At 43.4% G+C, this 23,366-nt stretch overlaps 1 long non-coding RNA gene across 1 annotated transcript; it reads left to right on the forward strand.

The window, feature by feature from the left end:
- The first annotated feature begins 8,845 nt into the window (after window positions 1-8,845).
- Window positions 8,846-18,815, forward strand: LOC122742049. The gene is made up of 4 exons (XR_006354896.1): window positions 8,846-9,346; window positions 11,951-12,024; window positions 16,180-16,331; window positions 16,436-18,815. It is a non-coding gene; the product is annotated as an uncharacterized LOC122742049 (long non-coding RNA).
- Window positions 18,816-23,366: the final 4,551 nt, after the last annotated feature.

A 23,366-nucleotide genomic window follows, 5' to 3' on the forward strand; every position in this document is an offset into this window, starting at 1 on the left:
AGTATTCCATTACATTCATATACCACAGCTTGTTCAACCATTCCCTAATTGATGAACATTGCTTCAATTTTCAATTCTTTGGCACCACAAAAAGAGCTGCTATAAATATTTTTGTACATGTAGGTTCCCCTCCTTCCTTCCTTCCTTCCTTCTCTCTCTTTTTCTTCTCTTTAAAAAAAGTTCTCTCAGGGATACAGACCTAGTAGTGGTATTGTTGAATGAATCAAAGGCTATTCACAGTTTGATTGCCCTTTGGACATAATTCCAAATTGTTCTCCAGAATGGTTAACTCAGTTCACAACTCCACCAACAGTGCATTAATGTCCCAATTTTCCACCTGAGTTTTAGCAAAGTATTTGATTAAATGTCCCATATTCTTTTTTGGGGGGGGTGGGGGGGGAATCAAATGATGTGCCCAGAGTCACACAGCTTAGTCTTAGGTCGGATTTGAACTCAGGTCTTCCTGAATCCAGGGCCAGTGCTTTATCCACTGTGCCACCTAGCTGCCCCCCAAACACCCCATATCCTTTTTTTTTTGGTGAGGCAATTGGGGTTCAGTGACTTGCCCAGGGTCAAACAGATAGTGTTAAGTGTCTGGGGTCAGATTTGAACTCAGGTCCTCCTGAATCCAGGGCTGGTGCTCTATCCATTGAGCCACCTAGCTGCCCCTGCCCCATATTCTTTTTTTTTTTTTTAGTGAGGCAATTGGGGTTAAGTGACTTGCCCAGGGTCACACAGCTAGTAAGTGTTAAGTTGTCTGAGGCCAGATTTGAACTCAGGTACTCCTGACTCCAGGACCGGTGCTCTATCCACTGTGCTGCCCCTGCCCCATATTCTTATAGAGAAAATGAGGTATAAATGACAGTGACAATACAGTCAGATAGATTTAGAACCTGTTGGATAGAGTCACTCAGAGTTAATGTTTAATGTCAATGTTGCCAGATTTTTATTTTATTTTTAATTTAAAATTTTTCTCAATTACACATAAAGATATTTTTTGAGTTCCAAATTTTTCTCCCCTCCCCTTCCCTCCCCCCTTCTGAGGCTAGCAAGCAGTTTGATGTAGGTTCTACATTACTATCAAAAGGAAAAAAAAACACAAGAAAAAATAAACAAGAACAATAATGAGAAGCAACAACAAAAGTGAAAATAGTATGTTTCAGTCTGTTGCCATATTTTTAGTAGAATACTTTAGGGATCTTAGTCTCAGGTTTTACTTTTTTATTCATGACTTGAATAAAAGAATAGATTGTATACTCATCAAATTTGCAAATGAACTGAGAGAGATAGCTAGTACACTAAGTGACAATCAGGATCCAGAAGGATCACCAATTAGTCACTCAGTAGCATTTATTAAATGCCAGGCACTGTGACAGGCATAGGGATAAAAGAAAAGCAAAAGTTCCCCTTAAGGAACTCAGAATGTGATGGATCATTTAAAGGACAAGCTAGAGCATTGGGCCGAATTTAGTAAGATTTAATTCAGTAGACATAAATGTAAAGTCTTGAACTTGGGTGTAAACAATGACTTGCCACATATAAGATGGGGGAGGTATGAAGAGACAGCAGTCTGAAAAAGATCATTGGAGTACAAACAATATGAGCAGCTTGATGTAGCAGTCAAAGAACAAATCTGGTTCTGGGGAGCTTTGGGAGGGGCTTAGCTTTCAGGAATATGGGTGTGTGGGGGGTGTGAAAACCCCATCAAACTTTTGAACTTCCGCTTTGGTCAGACAAAAGTACAGAATTGTGTTTAGTGCTGAGTGACATGTTTGAAGGAATTGCTAAAATGCCTAGAAGACAACAACCAGGATTGGGGACTGACTGAAGGAAATGGTCGCATTTAGCCTGGAGAAAGAGGACTCAAAAGTCATTTTCTTTCTTCAAAAGTTTGAAGAGGGGCAGCTAGGTGGCACAGTGGATAGAGCACCGACCCTGGAGTTAGGAGTACCTAAGTTCAAATCCAGCCTCAGACACTTAACATTTACTAGCTGTGTGACCCTGGGCAAGTCACTTAACCCCAACTGCCTCACTAAAAAAAAAAAAAGTTTGAAGAAAGCTATTATTAAGTCATGAAGAGGTAGATGTGACTGAAAAACAACACAACAGCAACAAAATCATTGAGTGAAGGCAGGGTTTATCATAGGGTCATCCATGTAGAGCTGGAAGGAGCCTAAGAGCATCTAGCCTGTCCCCTTCCCTATATGGCAAATGAGGAAATTGAAAGGGAGTGACTAACCTGGAATTTTCGTTTTTATTCAGTCCTGTCCAACTCTGTGACCGGATTTGAGGTTTTCTTGGCAAAGATACGAGAGTGGTTTGCCCTTTCCTTCTCCAGCTCATTTTATAGAAGAGGAAACTGAGGCAAACAGGCTTAAGTGACTTGCCCAGGGTGACGTAGCTAGTAAGTATCTGAGGCCAGATTTAAACTCATAAGTCTTCCTGACTCCAGGTCTGACACTCTATCCACTGTGCCACCTACCTCCCCTACCTAGGGTTATACAAGATTTGAACTCAGGCTTACCTGAATTCAGGTCTAGTGACTGATCCACTATGCCACACTGATTTGTTCTCTTGTTCCAGAGGGTAGAACTAGTGGATGTTGCTCAAGAGGCAAATTTAAGCTTGAAGTCAGGAAAAGCTTCTTGAGAATGAGATATAAAATGGGCTTCCTCAAGAGGTGGGAGGTCCTTACCTTTGGAAGGTCTCAAGATGAGGCCAGATGACCCTTTGTCTGGTATGTTCTAGTGGAGATTCCTTTCATGTATGTGTTAGGCTAGTTGGCTGTGAAGGTCCCATCCAGCTCCCAAATTCCGTGATTCTGTGATCTGATTTGATCTTGTCTAGGCCTCTGAACTAGACGTTTTAGATGAGGCCTGTGTCGTGTTTAGCTCTGTACCTGTAACACCTAGCCGGTGGTCACAGGGATCTTATACTAACTAGTGAATGGAAGGGATCTTGGGACACAGAATGTTAGAGGGGGAAGAGAAATCCAGTGGCTTCCTTTTACAAATGAGGAACCAGTCTAGAAATGGGAAGTTGACTTGCCGAAGGCCACAGAGTTGGGATTTGAACCTGGGCCTTCTAGAGCGATTTTTACCAAATCGCCACTGAAAAGGGGAAGGGTACAGAATGGACACACATCCCGGAGGCCTGTCCTAAAGGAAGGCACCTATAGGTTTGTAGATGGGGATTAGTAAGCCTCTAGTTTGACCTTCCCCACTAAGCAAGCCAGATACTTCCTAAGCCCTGGGAATGAAAATACAAGTAAAAAGACATTTCCTGGGGCAGCTAGGTGGCACAGTGGATGGAGCACCGGCCCTGGAGTCAGGAGTACCTGAGTTCAAATCCGGCCTCAGACACTTAATATACACTTACTAGCTGTGTGACCCTGGGCAAGTCACTTAACCCCAATTGCCTCACTAAAAAAAAAAAAAAAAAAAAAAAAAAAAGACATTTCCTGCCCTCAAGAAACTTACTTTGGGGGGGGGGCAGGCAATGAGGGTTAAGTGACTTGCCCAGGGTCACACAACTAGTAAATGTCAAGTGTCTGAAGTCGGATTTGAACTCAGGTCCTCCTGAATCCAGGACTGGTGCTTTATCCGCTGTGCCACCCCTAGCTTCCCCTTAGAAGCTTACATTTTAATGGAGGAAGACAGTCCATTAAAAGGAGTCAGAAATCTGGAGGGGGACCACAAAGGGATATGGAGAGTCAGGAACAGATTGGGAGGGGAGTTAAGGAAGTATGGCTGAGGGGCAGCTAGGTTGCCCAGTGGATAGAGCACCGGCCCTGGAGTCAGGAGGACCAGAGTTCAAATCTAGCCTCAGACACTTGACACTTACTAGCTGTGTGACCCTGGGCAAGTCACTTAACCCCAATTGCCTCACCAAAAAAAAAAAAAAAGGAAGTATGGCTGACCTGGATACTTTCTCAAAATAGAGATCCTGGGAAGAACTCACCAACTGGAGGAGGGGGGTCTGTGGAGGTGGGGTGGAGCAGAGGAATCTTCCAAGAAAAGGCTGCTGGGAAATGCTAGAGAAGACCAGAGAGTCATTATTGGAGCTGAGTAAGGAGTGAAGGAGTGAGGGTTTATTTCACCTTAAGGTTTATAAAGCCCTTGTAGCCACAATCTCCACCGAACCTCATAAGAACCCTGTGAGGGTAACTATATGTTATATCATGTATATTGTGTCATTTGTCATATATATCCATGGTGCCCAATGTCAGTCAATAAACATTTATTAAGTGCTTACTATGTGCATGCACTGTACTGAGCACTAGACATTTTGTGTGATGTGAGTCCTCAATGCAAATTCATTACATGATTGGAACTCACCAAGAAGGGAAGTGAGGTGCAGCAGTTAAGTGACTTGTCTGGGGTCATACAGCAAGTTTCAGAAGGCTCAGTCTGGATGTAGCGATTTGTGTAATGTGACCTAAAGTTTGAAGGCTTTCTTTGGAGGGAATACGAGCTTGCTTAGGCTGGGAGCAAATTTACTGGTACTAGTATGTGGGCAGTACATTCCTGGTTTGGATAATGCTCCCACATCTACAAACTTCTTGTATCCTTTTAATTGGCAATGGTAAGACTTGCTTATTCACCCGTGTTCATTGGGCCATCCAGAGCAAAAAGGAGGAGTCCATCTCTCCTCCTTATTGAACATAGTGATCATTGCATGTCCTGCATAGTGCCAGGGGTGTGCACCTTGAACTAATGCTGTTGAAACTCCTTCCTCTGTTATGCTCTCTGAGCATGATGAAACACTTCATAGGGGAATTGAGTCACTCAGCTCCAGCTACTACATTGACTTGTTCTATAAGGAGTTTTTTTCTATGTTTTTAACATCTCTCCTCTGACACGGCTACCGCCATCATGGTATAAGCCTTCATCACTTCACCCCTAGACTATTTTTTTGTGGGGCAATGAGGATTAAGTGACTTGCTCAGGGTCACACAGCTAGTAAGTGTCAAGTGTCTGGGGTTGGATTTGAACTCAGGTCCTGAATCTAGGGCCGGTGCTCTATGCACTGCACCACCTAGCTGCCCTGGCTCTGGGCATTTTCACCGCTGTCCCCAGACCTGGATCTCTGCCTCTTAGTTTTCCTGGTTTCCTTCAAGTCTTGGCTCCAATCCTTCTTCGAGCAACCTTTTCCAATCCTCCTTAATCTTCTTATTAGCCATTCTTTGTGACTACTCCCAATTCATCCCATACCTGTTTTGTTTGTACATAATTGCTTCCATGTTGTCTCTCCCATTAGAGTTCTCAAAGACAAGGACATCGTGAGCTGTTTGAGAGCAGGGACCATCTTTTGCCTTTCTTTGTATCTCCAGGCTTAACATGGTGCCTAGCACATAATAAGTTTTTTTTTGTTTTTTTTTGTTTTTTAGTGAGGCAATTGGGGTTAAGTGACTTGCCCAGAGTCACACAGCTAGTAAGTGTTAAGTGTCTGAGGCCAGATTTGAACTCAGGTACTCCTGACTCCAGGGCCGGTGCTCTATCCACTGCACCACCTAGCTGCCCCATAAGTTTTTAATTAATGCTTGTTGACTTGACTTGAGACTTCCTGGTAGGATGTTCCAGAATTAGGGATGCTGAGTGAGCACAGGGTTGATGGTGTTCAGATACCTATATATTCTTTCTCCAGGTACATAACTCCACTTGTGATAAATGTGTCAAGAAGTTCCTTTCCCCTGAAGTCAAAAAGAACCTATTCAATCTGTAGATCAGAGGCAGGTCAGTGGTATAGTGGATAGGATTTCTGGCCTACAGTCAGGAGGACCCAAGTTCAAATCCAACCTTAGATATTTGTTGTCTGTGTGACCCTGGGCAAGTCACTTCATCTCTGTTTGCCTCAATTTCTTCAACTGTAAATTGAGGATAATAACAGCACCTATCTCCCAGGAGATGTTGTACGGATCAAATGAGATATCTGTAACATGCCTGGTGCTTAGTAAGTGTTTGCTTTCTTCTTAACCTTTTCTGTGCCATGCACCTATATGACCAGACAATTTCTGGCTCAGGCTTCTTGCTGCCATTGTGATAAAGAGAAAGACTTTGATGGGAAAGAAGCTCTGGCTTGGACTTCTTGCCACTACTGTTTATCATAGAAGAGGGCCTTCTAGACATTGCTCCTGGAAGCTTTGTTGTTGGTGTTCAGTCATTTCAGTCATGTCTCCCTCTTCATGGTCCCATTTGAGATTTTCTTGGCAGAAATACTGGAGTGGTTTTGCCATTTCCTTTTCCTGCTCATTTTTCAGATGAGGAAACTGAGGCAAATAGGGTTAAGTGACTTGTCCAGGGTCATACAACTAATAAGAATCTGAGGCCGGGGATTTGAAGATGAATCTCACTGATTCCAGGTCCAGCTCTATCCACTGTGGCGCCACCTAGTTGCCCCTTCCTGGTCATAACACCTGTAGAACCAGGGTTTGGAAAGAAGCTGTAGCTCTCCATGGCTGGCCGGTGTCCTTATCTTGCCCCTTCTGTTACTTTTTCCAGCCATATATTTCTTTTTCTCTCTTTCTCCTGCCTTCTGTAAAATGCTATTTTTCTGTGCTACTTATGAATTCCTATTCTATAGAAGGCTCCTGAAGCAGATGCCCTGAGCTCTTTTTATATTAATGAAGCTGTTCCCTGAGCATAACAAAACACATCAGGTAACAATCTCTACATCACTGATTCAGTAATTTTTATCTCAGATTTTCTGGCAGTCAGGTGAAGCCCATGAACCGCTTTTCAGAATAATGTTTTTAACAAATGCACAGAGGATTACACGGGAAATCAGTTAAATTGAAATGCAATTGGTCTGAGGCAACATTTGAACTCAGGCCCTCCTGCATCCAAGCCCAGAGCCATTTCCACGGGATCATGCAGATATGTTTAGCATGTAATATAAAGGATTAGAAAGGAAAGCAACTTTTAACTATTTTTTTCTTTTTTTAATCTTAAAAGTATTTTATTATTTTCCAGTTACATGTAAAGATAGTTTTCAACATTCGTTTTTTACTTTGTGTGTGTGTGAGGCAATTGGGGTTAAGTGACTTGCCCAGGGTCATACAGCTAGTAAGTGTCAAGTGTCTGAGGTCGAATTTGAACTCAGGTCCTCCTGAATCTAGGGCCGGTGCTTTATCCACTGCACCACTTAGCTGCCCCTGAACATTTGTTTTCATAAGATTTTTAGTTCCAAATTTTTCTCCCTCCCTCTCTTCCCTCCTCCCTCCCCAAGACAAAAGGCAATCTGATATAGGTTATATATGTACAATCACATTAAACATTAGTCATGTTGTGAAAGAAGAATCAGAACAAAAGGGGAAAACCTCAGAAAAGAAAAAAAAACACCAAGAAAAAAGTAGAAACAGTATGGTTCAATCTGCATTCAGAATCCACAGTTCTTTTTTCTGTATGTGGAGAACATTTTCTATCATGAGTTCTTTGAAATTGTCTTGGATCATCTCACTGCTGAGAAGAGTCAAGTCTATCACAGTTGATCATCACACAATGTTGCTGTTACTGTGTACAGCGTTCTCCTGGTCCTGCTCACTTCACTCAGCCTGCTCATCATTTCTTACAGCATAATAGTATTCCATTGTATTCATATACCACAATTTGTTCAGCCATTCCCCAGTTGATGGACATTCCATCGATTTCCAATTCTCTGCCACCACAAAGAGAGCAAAAGTAACTATTTTTTTGTGTTTTGTTTTTGTTTTTTTTTTGCGGGGCAATGGGGATTAAGTGACTTGCCCAGGATCACACAGCTAGTAAGTGTCAAATGTCTGAGCCCTGATTTGAACTCAGGTCCTCCTGAATTCAGGGCCAGTGCTTTATCCACTAAAAACAACTATTTTAAAATACAATTTTTATTTTTTTTAAAACCCAGAAGTTCAGGGATCCCAGGTTAAGAACTCCTACACTAGACATTCTTTCCATTATACCCAGAGGGCTGGGGAAGAGTGAGGAAACTATCATTCTTGGAACACCAAGCACTTCCCTAACCAATTTCTGTTTCTGTGTTGGGGAACGTATAGTGAATCTGAGACACAGCAATCTCAGACAATCAGCTGCTGGGTGTGGGTTCCCCTCCCTCTGCCCTTTCTCCTATATCCTTGGATGAGAGATGGGATGAGGAGTGCTGAAGTCAGAGTCCCAAGCAGGCGGAGCCACTGTGGCCAAGATCATTAAGTTGACCCTTCTACCTCATCTGCTTCCTGGAGCCTCCTTGGGAAATTCCCCCTGAAGTATTTTCAGAGAATCAAAGACACACTCAGAAAAGAGTTGCTTCCTCTTAGTGAGTGGCCTTAGGCTGGTGTCTTGTGGGATCATGGACTGTCAGGACAGTTCATTTGATTCTCACCCTGGTGGCCCCCTACCCCCAGCTCCTGGCTAAAATGGGAACAGTCAAGATCCCTATGCAGTAATCTGACACTCCCCCAGCTAGGCTGCCCAGCGATTGTCTTGGGGATTTCCCAGTTGTGTTTACCTCCCTCTGGGCTCCGGCCTTTGACTGAAAGGACCAGCAGGATGGGTGGAGGAGGAGAGGAGGACCAGCCCAGTCCAAGTTTATTTATTCTCTACCCCACCTGTCCACCCCCATTCACGGGATTTGGTTTATTGGTTCTGGAATGATCTCCCTTCCCGGTGCTTCTCCTTCCTCTCAAAGACTGGGAGCCATAGGAGGAAATGGAAACTGAGTTCTCAGGCAAGATGGAGTGGGGAGGGGGAGGCGGAGATATCTCCTATAGGTTCTTGCTGGGGAAGAGTGAGGGCCTCTCCTCCAATGGCACAAAAGGGGCTTCAGTGGGAAGCTGAGTCCTCAGTGACCATGCAGAATGGGGCAGGTGAAATCTGTGGGATCCTCTGTTTTCCCGTCCTTTCTCAGTGGTTGGTTTTAGTAAGGGGCAAACAGAGAGAGGCATGGGAAACCAACCACGGGCACATCAGGGATGCCACCCTTGGGCAGAGTTTGTCTGTCTGATGAGCTGAAGGGGGAGCGAGGGCTGCAAGCTCCCTCTGGCTGCCTCACAGGCTACAATAATGCCTTTGCTTTGTAGCTTTGGAGTGGGCAAAGGGCTCCCATCCGGGAGAGCTCCTTGAGATGTGGGGGGCTCCGGGGGTTTAGGTGAGTATCAGACCCTTCCAATAACAGTCTGCGGGGATCACACTTTCCCTTCCTGTGTTTTGGCTCCACCCCTGAAGAAACTGGCCCCTTCAAGGGAAATGAGTCATAGTCCCCAGTCATGGGATCTGAAAGCGGGTTTGGACTCCCACTCTTAACTCCCCACTCCTTCTCCAGCTCCTTCCGGTGCTGATCTGATCAGATCCCCTGTCTCTACTCATACAAGAAGGTGAGTCTGTTGCCTTCTCTGGTTGGGAGAGAGGTGAGGTCGGGATTGATCATTTATTCTTGGGTCCCCCATCCTCAGAACTCTAGGTTCTTTCTTTGAAGGAAACACTCGTGATGCATTCTCCCCTCCCCACCCTTCTTTTCTATCACTAACTCTAATCCCTGTCTTTAAAAAAAATACTGATATCTTGCTTTTAATATCCTTTCCCCTCTCTCCCCAGAGAACCCTCTTATAACAATGTATAAAAAAGAAAGGGAAGAAAGCAGTTCAAATGTAAAACTAACCCTCAAATCAGCTGAGATTGACAGCATATGCAATGTTCCACACCCGTAGTCCCCCACCTCTGCAAAAGAGGGGAGCAGCTACATTTTCTTCTCTCTTCTTTGGGTCTAAGCTTTATCATTACGATTACACAATTTTGGTTTTTGTTGTTGTTGTTCTTGCCATTTGTGTTGTAAGTGTTGTATTTATTGTGTTCCTAGCTTTTGTACTTCACTTGGCCTCCATTCAAATAAGTCTTCTCTGTGTTCTTCATATTCATTGGAAAATAGGGCATAGCAATATCCCATTCTATTTATGTCACCACAGATTGGTTAGCCATGCTCCAATGGATGGGCATCCTCTTTGTTTTCAGTTTTTGCCACTACAGAAGGTTCGGCCATAAATATTTTAGGGGTATGCCTCTCTTTCTATCTTGGACCACCTTGGGGCATAGTCTGGAAGCAGGATCTCCTTGTCCTTGTCAGAGGAAATGGATATTTTAGTCCATTTCTTTAACATAATTCTAAATTGCCTTCTGGAATGGTGGGATCAATTTATAGCTCTACCGAGAGTGTATTAATGTGCCTGTCTTTCCACAACTACTCCAACACTGACCATTTCCATCTTTTGTTATCCATGCCAATTTTCTGGGTCTACCTCCTTTTGTGTGTGTGTGTGGGGGGGGGCAATGAGGGTTAAGTGACTTGCCCAGGGTCACACAGCTAGTAAGTGTCAAGTGACTAAGGCCCAATTTGAACTCAGGTCCTCCTGAATCTAGGGCCAGTGCTTTATCCACTGGGCCACCTAGCTGCCCCTGTCTACCTCCTTTCAAGGAAGATAATACTGTATTGAGTTGAGGTGTAGTGGAGAGAGCACTGACTTGGAGTGCTGTCACTTAATACTTCTATAAGGAGAAAGGAATAAGCATTTATATAGTGCCTATAATATACCAGGCACTGTGCACTTTTGGAAACATTATCTCATTTGACCCTTATAACAATCCTGGGAGGTAGGTGCTTTTATTATCCCCATTTTATAGTTGAGGAAACTGAGGCAAACAGAGGTTAAATGACTTGCTCAGGGTCACACAGCTAATAAGACAGAATTTGAACTCAGGACTCCCTGACTCCAGGCCCAGCTCTCTATTTACTGTTCCACCAGCTGCCACAATCAGGGTGTCAGATTCCTCCTCATTAAAACCCTTCTCCTAATTCTGAGTGTTGAACTAGCAGTGTGGTATAGCAGAAAGAGCAATTGAACCTGGAGTCTAGGAATGTGCATGAATTCCTGCTCTGTCACTAACTAGCTGTGTGATGTCAGGCAAGTCGCTTTCCCTCTCTGAGACTCATTTATCTAATTTGTAAAATGAAGTTATTGGACTAAATAGTCCCCCTCCAGCTTTGACATCCTATGCGTGAAAGTGTCTGTCAGTACTAATGCTCTGTGAATCTATGACAGATAGATAGGACTTGGCGGTTCTTTTTGTCTGGCTCTAAGTTTTATAGGGTAAAAGTAACCTGTGACTGGGGCAGGGGTGTGCTGGCAAATGTTTAACACCTGGCTCTCTGGGAAAAAAATGTATGCATGACACATTTTAAAGTTAAATCTGCATCATTAATATTTTCTCCATCACTTTCTTCAGTCCAGACAGTAAACATAACAGAAAATCAAGTCCTAATTTGTAGTATTTGCCTATTTCTGAGGTCTAAATTCTCACACTGAAAATTTAACAATCTGCTCTCCCAAGCCATTATGAGTTGGCTCTAGCACATCCCTGGGGCTGACTATTCTGTGGTTTCTTGATGAGGTGATATATAAACTTTATTTTTTATTTTATTATATATATATATATATATAAACTTTAGGACAAGAAGGTCCCCTAGACATCTTCTAGTGTAGGGCTTCTTTTTTTTTTTTTTTTTTTTAGTGAGGCAATTGGGGTTAAGTGACTTGCCCAGGGTCACACAGCTAGTAAGTGCTAAGTGTCTGAGGCCGGATTTGAACTCAGGTCCTCCTGACTCCAGGGCCGGTGCTCTATCCACTGCACCATCTAGCTGCCCCTAGTGTAGGGCTTCTTAACCATGAACTTGTTTTTCAAAAATATTTTAATAGGGGCAGCTAGGTGGCACAGTGGATAAAGCACCGGCCCTGGATTCAGGAGGACCTGAGTTCCAATCCAGCCTCAGACATTTGACACTTACTAGCTGTGTGACCCTGGGCAAGTTACTTAACCCTCATCGCCTTGCCCCCCACCCCCAAAAAAATTTTAATAACTCACTTTCAATGTAATTGCTTTCCTTTATAGTCCTATATATTTTATTTTATTTTTGCACTTAAAAATAGGATTCTGAGAAGGGGTCCGGAGACTTCACCAGACTGGCAAAAGGGTCCAGGACACACAAAGAAGGTTAAGAAAGGTAAGTCCCCCTCATCTGACAGGAAGAAACCGAGGCACAGTGAGAGATGACTTTTCTGAGGTCACACAGTAAGGAAGTTGGCAGAGCTTGGATTAGAACCCAGATCTCCTGGCTCTCAATTCAGTGTATTTTTCCCACTATTCTCCACCCCTTCCTCAGCATTTCCAAGGTTTTATTAAGCAAGGTTGTTTTAAAAAGGATGGTGGGCAGCAACTAGGTGGCACAGTGGATAAAGCATCGGCCCTGGATTTAGGAGGACCTGAGTTCAAATTCAGCCGCAGACACTTGACACTTACTAGCTGTGTGGCCCTGGGTAAGTCACTTAAGCCTCATTGCCCAGCCAAAAAAAAAAAAGAAAAAGAAAAAGAAAAAAGAAAAGGATGGTGATTCCTATTGCTTTTAAGCTCTTGGAATGAAAAGCTACATTTAAGGACACACACACACACACACACACACACACACACACACGCCTACTGGAATTGCTACTTTAGACATCCTTATTCATAGACCCAGTCAGGAGCATTAGCAGATGGAGATGGAGGCAGGGGACAGGAGGAAATAACTTCTATAGGGAGGTGGGGCTCGAGAACAGAACTCTGAAGGAAGCTCAGGATGCTGATTAGAGGAGACTGGAGGTCACTGTGGCGGAAGGGTCACTTGAGGATGGCTCTGTATGGATTCACAGAAAGCTCATTGGCTCCTTCAGTCTTTTTTTTTTTCTCCCCAGTGCAATGAGGGTTAAGTGACTTGCCCAGGGTCACACAGCTAGTAAGTGTCAAGTGTCTGATGCCGGATTTGAACTCAGGTCCTCCTGGATCCAGGGCCAGTGCTTTATCCACTGTGCCACCTAGCTGCCCCTTGCTTCAGTCTTCCTAAAACATCCATCCCATGGGAGCGCATCTCCCTATCCTCCTCCCTCTCTGACAAGGAGACTGTTTGGGAGTGGAGAAGAGAACTTAGCTGTTCAATCACTGAGAACAGGGGCAGAGGGTTTAAGGATAGGACATCGGTGTGGGCTGAGGATGATGATGGACCATGCTGTCTTCTCCCTCCACCCTAGCCATTTACAGTAAGTCTGGAGCCAGAGGGTAGCCCGGGAATACTCCCTTACTCACATACCCCCACCCCCACCCCGAATATTTCTTTTCTTTCTCTTCTGGGGGAATCAAGAGGGATCATAATGATCCCTCTTCTGCAGCCAAGATGCATCTGTATCATGAGGTCACTTCCTTGCTCTCCATTTCTCCATTAGCTGAAGATGGGATGCCTCATGTCCTCTCTTCATGAGTCGGGGGTTAATGGCTTATATATGTCTGTACTTTTCTAATTTCAACTGGAAACTACTTCTCTTTGAAAACACCACATGGTAGCTTCATCTTTTGCTCTTTCTTTTCCTTCATTCATTCCTCTGCCATCCCCATTCCCAAATATATTCCCATTTCATTTTTATCTTCAGAGTATAAACTAGAACTAAAACCAGGGCAGGGCAGCTGGGGATTTGACTCAAGGTAACAGGTTGCTGATATTCCAAGAGGAAGCAGCTGTGGCCCACCCACCTATGCCTTGCCTCATAGTCTTCCACTTGGCTGTTATAGGTGGATACCCACTCCCATGGCCTGCTTTCCCTTCTTGTACCTCACCTACCTACATCTGCCCTCCCCCCCTTACACCTCCTCCCATGGATTAAAGGTTGAAGGTAAGAAGGCTATTGGTTGCGCCAGGCCTGAAGACCTATGCCATCTCTGTCATATTTTCATTTGTTTTTGTTTTTTGGTGAGGCAATTGGGGTTAAGTGACTTGCCCAGGGTCTCTAGTAAGTGTCAAGTGTCTGAGGTGGAATTTGAACTCAGGTCCTCCTGAATCTGGGGCCTGTGCTCTATCCACTGCGCCACCTAGCTGCCCCATCTTTCATAATTTCATAAGGATCATCTGGGATCATCAGAGATTCTGGTGCCCACTGGCCAAAGGTATATTTGGAGGTATCCCCAACTGAGCTTTCCTCCCCCACCCCAAACACTGAATTTGCTACAGATGCCAGAATTCTTGGTGAGAGCTCTGGTTAAACCTCCAGCACAGGTTACTACAGCACACAAAACATGAGAAACATGCTATGTGAGACAGAGATGAAGAGAAATCGAGAGAGAGGCAGACTAGTATAGAGCTCTCCCTATGATCTTTCTCATCTTCCACTCTGCTTGTTTCTGAAATTCTCTGGGGGCAGCTAGGTGGCTCAGTGGTTAAAGCACCGGCCCTGGATTCAGGAGGATCTGAGTTCAAATCCGGCCTCAGACACTTAACACTTACTAGCTGTGTGACCCTGGGCAAGTCACTTAACCCCCATTGCCCCGCAAAAAAAAAGAAAAAAAGAAATTCTCTGGCACCCTACTTGGGTGTCCTGCATGAGTCTGGGAACCTTAATACTGTTTCCCCTCCCCCCAAATATATTGGGAAAAGGCAGGTTCTATGTTTCATCTTTCTTCTCGATTCCATTGCTCCAGTCTTCTCCACCTGGAGTCATCCCTCAAGGGTGAAATCCTTGTGGAGAGAAAACATGGCCTCTGCCATAGCACATCCTGAATCCCCAGTCTCCTCAGCAAAGTGCGTTCTTTGTGAAATCACAAAGAGAAGCCATAGATTCTGGGGTGTGTGTGTGTGTGTGTGTGTGTGTGTGTGTGTGTGTTTAAGAAGGAAAAAGTAGAAATTATTTGCAAGATAATATGTAATTTAATTTTATAGCTATTTAAAATGATAAAAATGTAAGATACAACTACTGGTTACATATAAATAAAACTAAGCATCAGGGAAAAAATTGTGTGTAACAGATAGCTATCTTTTAGAAATCAGACTGAACTGGCTGATATCTTGTGGTACTGAATGTTGTATGGAATTTCCCAAGAAATGTTTGTTGAGAGTAATGCCAAAGGCAGAGGAAATTTTTAATATGTGATAAACATAATATTCATGACTTCCTATTCCATGGTGCATAGTAAGGATTGGAATCACTCAAAGTCCTTGGAATCAGGGTATCCAGAAAGGAAGTGGACAAAAGAAGAGGAAGTTTATCTACTACAAAGACGTCATTTAACTCTATGATTTGGTTGAAAACAGTTAACTCTCCTCTTTCCTCAGTTCAGCACTATTTATTATATATATATATATATCATATCTTTTATAAATATTTTATATCTTGTGAAATATATTTTATATAATATATGCTATTTTATAGCTATACTTGTATATCTATATCTATATGTGTATGTGTGTATATGTATATATACACACACATATGTATATGTTGTTGTTATTCTGAACTTAAGCCATGGATTCTGAAGACTTGGAAGAGAAAGTTGTTCTCTTTTTTTTGGCGGGGCAATGAGGGTTAAGTGACTTGCCCAGGGTCACGCAGCTAGTAAGTGTCAAGCGTCTGAAGCCGGATTTGAACTCAGGTCCTCCTGAATCCAGGCCTGGTACTTTATCTACTGTGTCACCTAGCTGCCCCCAGAAAAGAAAGTTCTTGACACCAAAGCCCCTGAGAACACTGGATGGTTCAGTACAACTTAAGAAACAGATGTGGTTTGATCAGTGAGAATAACTTTAAAGAAGATATGGGGGGCAGACACTTGACACTCATTAGCTGTGTGACCCTGGGTGAGTCACTTAACCCTTATTGGCGAAGAAGAAGAAGGAGAAGATGATGACAGATGGTGGATGATGATTGATGATGTGGACCTTTCTGTCTTGGAGCTCTACTCCCAGGGTCACAGGCTTTGACATCAGACTTACAGTCTCTGGAGTCAGAAGGGCCTGAGTTCAAATTTCACCTCAGATACTTACTAGCTGTGCGATTCTGGATAAGTCACTTAACCCCAAGTGCCTTAAACATCTGGGGCCATCTCTAGTCATCCTGATGTATATCTTGCCACTGGACCCAGTTGGCTCTGGAGGAGAGTGAGGTTGGTGACCTTGCACAGCCCTCCCTCGCTTCAATCCAGTTCAGTGCAAGTCATGACATCACCCCCAGAACAAAGGATAATCAACGACACAGAAAAAACTTAATAAATGCTTGTTCGCTCATTCGTTCTACCCTGGCTCCCCACCAACTCTTCCCTGCACAGCATTTTCTCACCTTTCTCTCCTTTTCCCTTGTCTCTCTAGGCTTTCCCTAGGCTGCCTCACTGTTTAGCTCTCTCAGTCTGAGATGACCCATTTCCAAGGAAGCAGAAGGGGGCCTGGCCATAGGTCCCCAGGCCTGGAACCTCTTGGACACAGCTCTCCCACTGAAAGGCCCCTCAAGTCCACAGGAACAGGTGAGCATTGCAGGGGAGGGGAAAGCCGAAGAGCCACCGGGGGTTGGGCCTGAGCGCCATCTTCCCAGAATCCTTTGTTCACCCCATTCCCCTCTCTTCCTTAGGGCCTGGCCACCTCCCAGCTCTCCAGATACTTCTAAACAGTCATCGGGAGTTTATCTTGAGGAGAGTCACTGAGGGTCATCTAAATGCAGCCCTGGATGCTCTACGTTCCTGCCAGGCTCTGTCTCGGCCCAACTACGAGGCGATCTGCTCGGCCCCCACGCTGACTGCCCGAATCCGGGCCCTGCTGGACACCTGCCTCTCCTTAGGGGAAGAGGCTGCTCAGGTGGCTATGGCTGTGCTCCTGGCTCCCCCAAGACAGCGAGTCAGGGGCTTGGCTACAACAAGCTATTTGAGACCCCTGAGGCAGGGACCTTAAGCACTTGGAACGGTCCATGGAGTCATCAGGGGCGGGGGACAGAGCATCGAACCTTGAGTTGGGAAACCCAAGCTGAAGTTTCCACTGTTTTGTTCCTTATCCATTGTGCAAACTTGAGCAAGTCGTTGACCCTTCTGGGGGCCTCAGTTTCCTCATCTGTGAAATGGGGTTGCTCTAGACAAACCCTTCCAGATTTGGAGTTTGCCATTTGGAGTCTGTGAGTTCTGGGCACAACACTGGCATGCTTGGCCACTGACAGTGGGGAGGGACAGTGAGTTTGCCAGGCAGGGTAGGAGTGGCACAGAACCAGCAGAGAGGAGAGAAGGGATAGTGGTAGGAAAAGGGAGGTGTGAGACCTACCTTGTTTCTACAGAAGCTCTCTATTCATCCTTCAAGGCTTACCCCCCCCCCCCCCGAAAAAAAAAAAAAAGCCCTTTCTGGCTGTTCCTGCCTCACTGACCTTCTCCTTTGCTAAGGCAGTGAAAGCACAACAGAAAGATCATGGAATCCAAAGGCAGAGGGAACTGGGTTTAAATTTGATCTCAGATGCCTTCTACTGTGTGATCTTGGTCATGTTATTGTACATCTCTGAGCGTTAGTTTCCTTATGTGAAAAATGAAGTGTGAGACAAATGACTATTAATAACCAGTTATTAATATGCGGGGAGGAGGATCCAGGGTTTTTCCCCTTTCTGTTTTCTCATTCAAAGCCCAGTTCTTGTGAAGGGGTTAGACTCATGGCCTCTGAGGTCCTTTCTTACTTTAGATCCTAGGATCTCTGGAAACCAGTCTTTTTTTTTTCTTTTTCCTTTTTTGGTGAGGCAATTGGGGTTAAGTGACTTGCCCTGAGTCACACAGCTAGTAAGTGTCAAGTGTCTGAGGCCGGATTTGAACTCAAGTCATCCTGACTCCAGGGCCAATGCTCTATCCACTGCGCCACCTAGCTGCCCCTCTGGATACTAGTCTTGCTGTCTAACCCAATCTTAGGGGCAACTTTGTGGGCCTGAAGTCAGAAAGACCTGAGTTTAAATTCTGCCTCAGATACTTACTAACTGTATGACCACTTAATCTCTATAAGCCTCACTTTCCTCTTCCGTAAACAATGATGATAATGGCACCCACCACACAGGGCTGTTGTGAGGACCAAATGAGATAACATCTGTAAAGTACTTTGAGAGCCATAAAGAACTACATAAACGCTAGTATTTATTAAAATAGTCTCTAAGTAGGTGGCAAGGATGGGGAACCTTAGTGGGTCTTGGCATGCTATATGGGGAATGGAAACGCCTGCTCATGTGTCTCCCACATCTTTCCATGTTAAAGAAATGTCAGTAACTACAGGTATATTTCAATAACCACTGCGGGGAAAATAGTATTTACACAGGACACACAGGGCAGAATGTCTTCTATGCTTTGCTCATACCGTGCCTTCTCTGGGGCCTGGGGAAAACTATTAGAAGTCAGAATATGACTTTTCAGGTTCCTTACAGCTCTAGATTCTATAAACTCCTACTAGAATGTAAGCTTCTGAGGGTAGACTGCCAGATTTGGGAATCTTTGTGTCCTCTTACCTAGTGACCCATGAAGTGAATTAAATTGTCAGAATTCAGAGATGAGTCAGAATAAACCCTCTTGCTTCCATGAGCTGACGCTGAGTGAAGTGAGCAGAACCAGGAGAACATTGTCCACAGTAACAGTAACATTGTGTAATGATCAACTTTGATGGATTTAGTTCTTCTCAGCAATACAATGATCCAAGACAACTCCAAAGGACTCATAATGGAAAATGCTCACATCCAGAAAAAGAACTGTGGAGTCTGGATGAAGACTGAGGAATACTATTATTTTCACCTTTTTGGGGGTTGTTTTTTCTGTTATGATTTTTCCCTTTTCTTCTGATTTTTCTTTCACAACATGACTAATGTGGAAATATGTTTAACGTGACAGTACTATATAATATATGCCAGATTGCTTGCTGTCTTGGAGGGGGGAGGGAGAGAAATTTGGAATTCAAAATCTTATAAAAATGAATGTTGAAAGCTATCTTTACATGTAATTAGGAAAAAAAATGCTATTAAGTAAAAAACAAAACAAAACAAAACAAACCCTTTCCTGGAGATTTTGATCCCCAAATCATCTGGATATAGAAAGGAATCAAATGGTGATTGAGATGGTGAGAGGTCCCAAAGAGCAGGGAAAGATATACCAAATGGGGAGGGGTCAATAATTTAGCCAGAACTGCACATGTGTAACCCACATCTGATTGCTTACCGCCTCAGGGAGTGGGGAGGAAAAGGAGGGAAGGAACTATAAAATTTGAAACTCAAAACTATAAATAAAAATGTTTCTTAGTAATTTAGCTAGTTACCTTGAGTTTAGGTAACAACCTTTACTCCCAACTCCCTAAGGATAAGGGCATCAGAACCAAGATGTCGACTCTGAAGGGACCTCAATTACAGCATCAAAGGCCAGAGATGCAAAAGCTGGGAGCTGAGTGATCGATTACTCCACCAGCACCATGTCTCCTCTAGTTTGTGATGTTTACAAAGTTCAAGAGACAATTTCTGGGTAATTTAATAATTTTATTAATAATGCCAGCATGTCTATTAATAAAAGGATGGTCATTTGGCCATCACTCTTAGACCTAAGACCCCTCACAGAGTTGGGCTCACAGTTTATATGCTCTTGGAAAGGTAGGTGTTCCTGAGGATGCCAGCCAACTCTTATTGGTTAATAATTAATGAGAGGGGCAGCTAGGTGGCGCAGTGGATAAGGCACCGGCCCTGAATTCAGGAGTACCTGAGTTCCAATCCAGCCTCAGACACTTGATACTTACTAGCTGTGTGACCCTGGGCAAGTCACTTAACCCCCATTGCCCCGCGGAAAAAAAAAGAAATCAATGAGAAAATGAATATTATAATGAAGGACTGGGCTATATTACAGTGAGGTCTTGGGGTACATGACTTGGATCACCCAGATACTGGTCAAAGAGACTTATCAATATGTATGTGCAAATCCACTTCTACCCTAAACCTGTCTGACCAAACTCAATGAGCAGGAATGCACCCATTAACCTAAATTTAGAATTTCTTTTATTGTCTTTGATTAGATCTCAGCTATCCTAGCTAAGTCTTTTAGGAATATTTCTCACACTAGTTGATTTCTGGATGAGGAAGTAGAAAAGAGGCAAAACCTTGGTCTCAATACAACAATTAGTTATTAATACAAGAAAGAATTGAGGCATCTAGGTGGCACAGTGGATAAAGCACTAGCCCTGGAGTCAGGAGGGCCTGAATTCAAATCTGGCCTCAGACATTTGACACTTACTAGCTGTGTGACCCTAGGCAAGTCACTTAACCCCAATTGCCTCACCAAAAAAAGAAAGAATTAATCATTTCTCTCAATGTGCCTTGTCTCTTACTATCTTGGAATTAGACCTCAGGACTGGTGTCAAGGATGACTTCAGTCTTGGTGAAGTACAAATTGATGGAACTTCCAGTCAAGATGGCTGCCTGAATGGAGCCAGGCCACTCAGTTCCCATACATCCACTCCAGCTGACACACCTCAAATTCACACCAGAATGAATGAAAAACAACAGTGACTTTTTCCATTTTAAAATGGATATGTGCAAAATGTCAGGCAGAGGCCTATAGGTTATTGTTGCTAGTTAAAGCCAGCGCAGCACAGGCAAACAAGCTTAATCTCCCACTGGACAGCAGAAACATTTATAGTCAAGGTTCCAACGAGACTCCAAAAGAGTGAAAGTTCCCTTCTTCCCTCCTCTCCCTCCCCAAGAAAGACCCAGGAAAGAGGAATGTCAGAATGGCAAGTGAGAAGCAGCATTTTTGCCTTGCTCACTCAGCACACCTCCTCCACAAAGACCTAGAGAATGCACCAGACCAAGTTCTAGTTGGAGAAGCCAAGAAAGTTACACTAAGTCATTTTGCCATCCCAAGGATGGGCACAGGGAGACAGACAAATAGGTCTTTGGACATTGGGGGTAGGGTCTGGTCAAGAGCAGGGGCAGTGGCAGTGGTGGGTAGCATTCCATTGCCCAGGGATGAAAAGACAAGGAAGAAAGTAATGGGGCAGACAGATGCCAAGGGATTACTGAGTTAGTGTTATTACAGGAATGGATGCCATCTGGTAGCTCTGTCACCCATTACCAAGTTCTGGGTCACAGATACAGAGCAGAGAGGAGTGGCTGGCTGCAAGTGCACCTGGGCCCTAGCTGTGTTCTGAGCAAGTTCTGGAAATCTAATTATTTGACTCAGAGTCTGGGAGCAGAAAGGAGATTAAATTATAGTCTTTAGCCCAGCATATAAACTTGCAGTAGAATAACCTGGGCAAGAGTCCTTGATCAAAGGAGAGCCAGTAGTTTAGTTTCTCTGAACCTGTAGAACTCAGAGGGCCAATAATGACCCGATCCAGCAGCAGTCTACTGAAACACAACCATGAACAAACCAAGAGATCCAAACCTGGGTCAGGAACTTGCATTGCCCCAGGAGGGCAGTGAACAGATCTCTCCCTGGATTATACCACTTTAGGAGCCCAGAAAACTTGTTTGCTCCCAGACCAAACCATAAAACTGCAGAAGGGCAAAGAAGGAAAGGACTTCAAAAAATGAAGCTATAGCAATAAAAGAAGAAAAAGAAATTGAAGGAATAAGAATAGGCAATGAGAAAATAAAACGATCGCTTTTTGCAGATGATATCAAAAAAGCCCAGCAGCAAGATACAGAATGAGAAATTCCATTAAAAATGACTATAGACAATATAAAATACTTGGGAGTCTGCCTGCCAAGGCAAACCTAGCAGCTATATGAACACAATCACAAAACATTTTTTACACAAATAAAGTCAGAGCTAAACAACTGGAAAAAAATCACTTGCTCAGGGGTAGGCTGAGCAAATATAAAAAAATGACAATTCTTCCTATATTAATTTACTTATTCAGTGCCAAGCCAATCAAACTACCAAAAATTATCTATAAAGCTTTATAAGCTAGAAAAAATAACAAAATTCATCTGGAACAACAAAAGGTCAGGAATATCAAGGGAATTAATGAAAAAACTACAAAGGAAGACTGGCCTAGCCATACCAGATCTCAAAGAAATTAAACAAGTTATAAATTAACTCCCAAAGACCCTAAAACCAGATGGATTTACAAATTAATTCTACCAAACATCCTAAGAATAATCAATTCCAATATTACATAAAATGTTAAAAAAAAAATAAAGAAGTGGGGGTCAACTAGGTGGTGCAGTGGATAAAGTACTGGCCTTGAATTCAGGAGGACCTGAGTTCATCAGTTCTTCTTCTTCTTCTTCTTCTTTTTTAAGTGAGGCAATTGGGGTTAAGTGACTTGCCCAGGGTCACACAGCTGGTAAGTGTTGTGTCTGAGTCCAAATTTGAACTCAGGTCCTCCTGAATCCAGGGCTGCTGCTCTATCCACTGTGCCACCTAGCTGCCCCCAATCTTACCTATGTGTATGTGGGAAAATGGGTAATTGTCTCCTCTCAATGAGGATATTAACAGTCAATCATACTCCTCCTAACCCGTTTTTAGGACAAAGGTCTCAGATCCCTTCCTCCCCCTCTGGCTAAAAAAAATCACATGGTTCATGGAGACCTGGTCTCAATAAGGTCTGCTCCTGAGTTGTGTCCATATAAGGAAGAACTGATTAGGGATGGGAATACTGCATTCCGATTAGCTAGTTTTTGCTCGTACATTGTAACTCTTGAGTAATCAGACCAATGATGAAAAAGGGAAGGGTCCATTCACGTTAGGGATTAGGGTTTAAAACAGGGCCTATGAACTCCCATTCTTTGCACCTACTAGCTGCACACTAGGGTGCCTCCTCATGAGAAGGAAATAAATGAGCCTTTGTCACATCGCTGCTGAGTTTCCAAGAATTACTGAGAAGAGGATTGTTTTCCCTCACAATGTATATATAAGGTACTTTAAAACCTTAAGAAATATGAAATCCCATTGAAATCTGGGAAGACTTGTATGAACTGATGTAAAGTGAAATGAGCAGAACCAGGAGAGTATATAAGGACAACAACATTGTAAAGAAAAACAACTTTAAAAGTCTAAGAACTCTAGTCAATGCAATTACTGTCCATGATGATGCATGTTATCTGCCTCCTGACAGAGAGTGGATGGACTCATGGTACAGAAAGAGGAACACATTTTTGGGTATGATAATTATGTGAGTTGGTTGTGTTCAACTATGCTCATTTTTTTTTTTTACAAGGTGGGAGAGATTGGGGACAGGAGTTTAGCAATATTAATGCCAAACAACCACTGAGGATTTTTTTTGGCAGGGCAATGAGGGTTGAGTGACTTGCCCAGGGTCACACAGCTAGTAAGTGTCAAGTGTCTGAGACTGGATGAGATATTTTTTAACGCGTACAAGAGAATAGAAGGAAGTTCTGAAGGAAACAGAGAAGCAGGATAGTTTTGAAAGTTACATATGGAATTAACATATACTAAAAAAAAAGCAAACTGTATGAAATGGAAATTCATCATTATTATATACAATACTCTTTTTGTGTTCTGCTATATATATATATATATATATATATATATATATATATATATATATATATA

This window comes from Dromiciops gliroides, chromosome 2 (assembly GCF_019393635.1).
Source record: "Dromiciops gliroides isolate mDroGli1 chromosome 2, mDroGli1.pri, whole genome shotgun sequence".
Classification (NCBI taxonomy): Eukaryota; Metazoa; Chordata; class Mammalia; order Microbiotheria; family Microbiotheriidae; genus Dromiciops; species Dromiciops gliroides.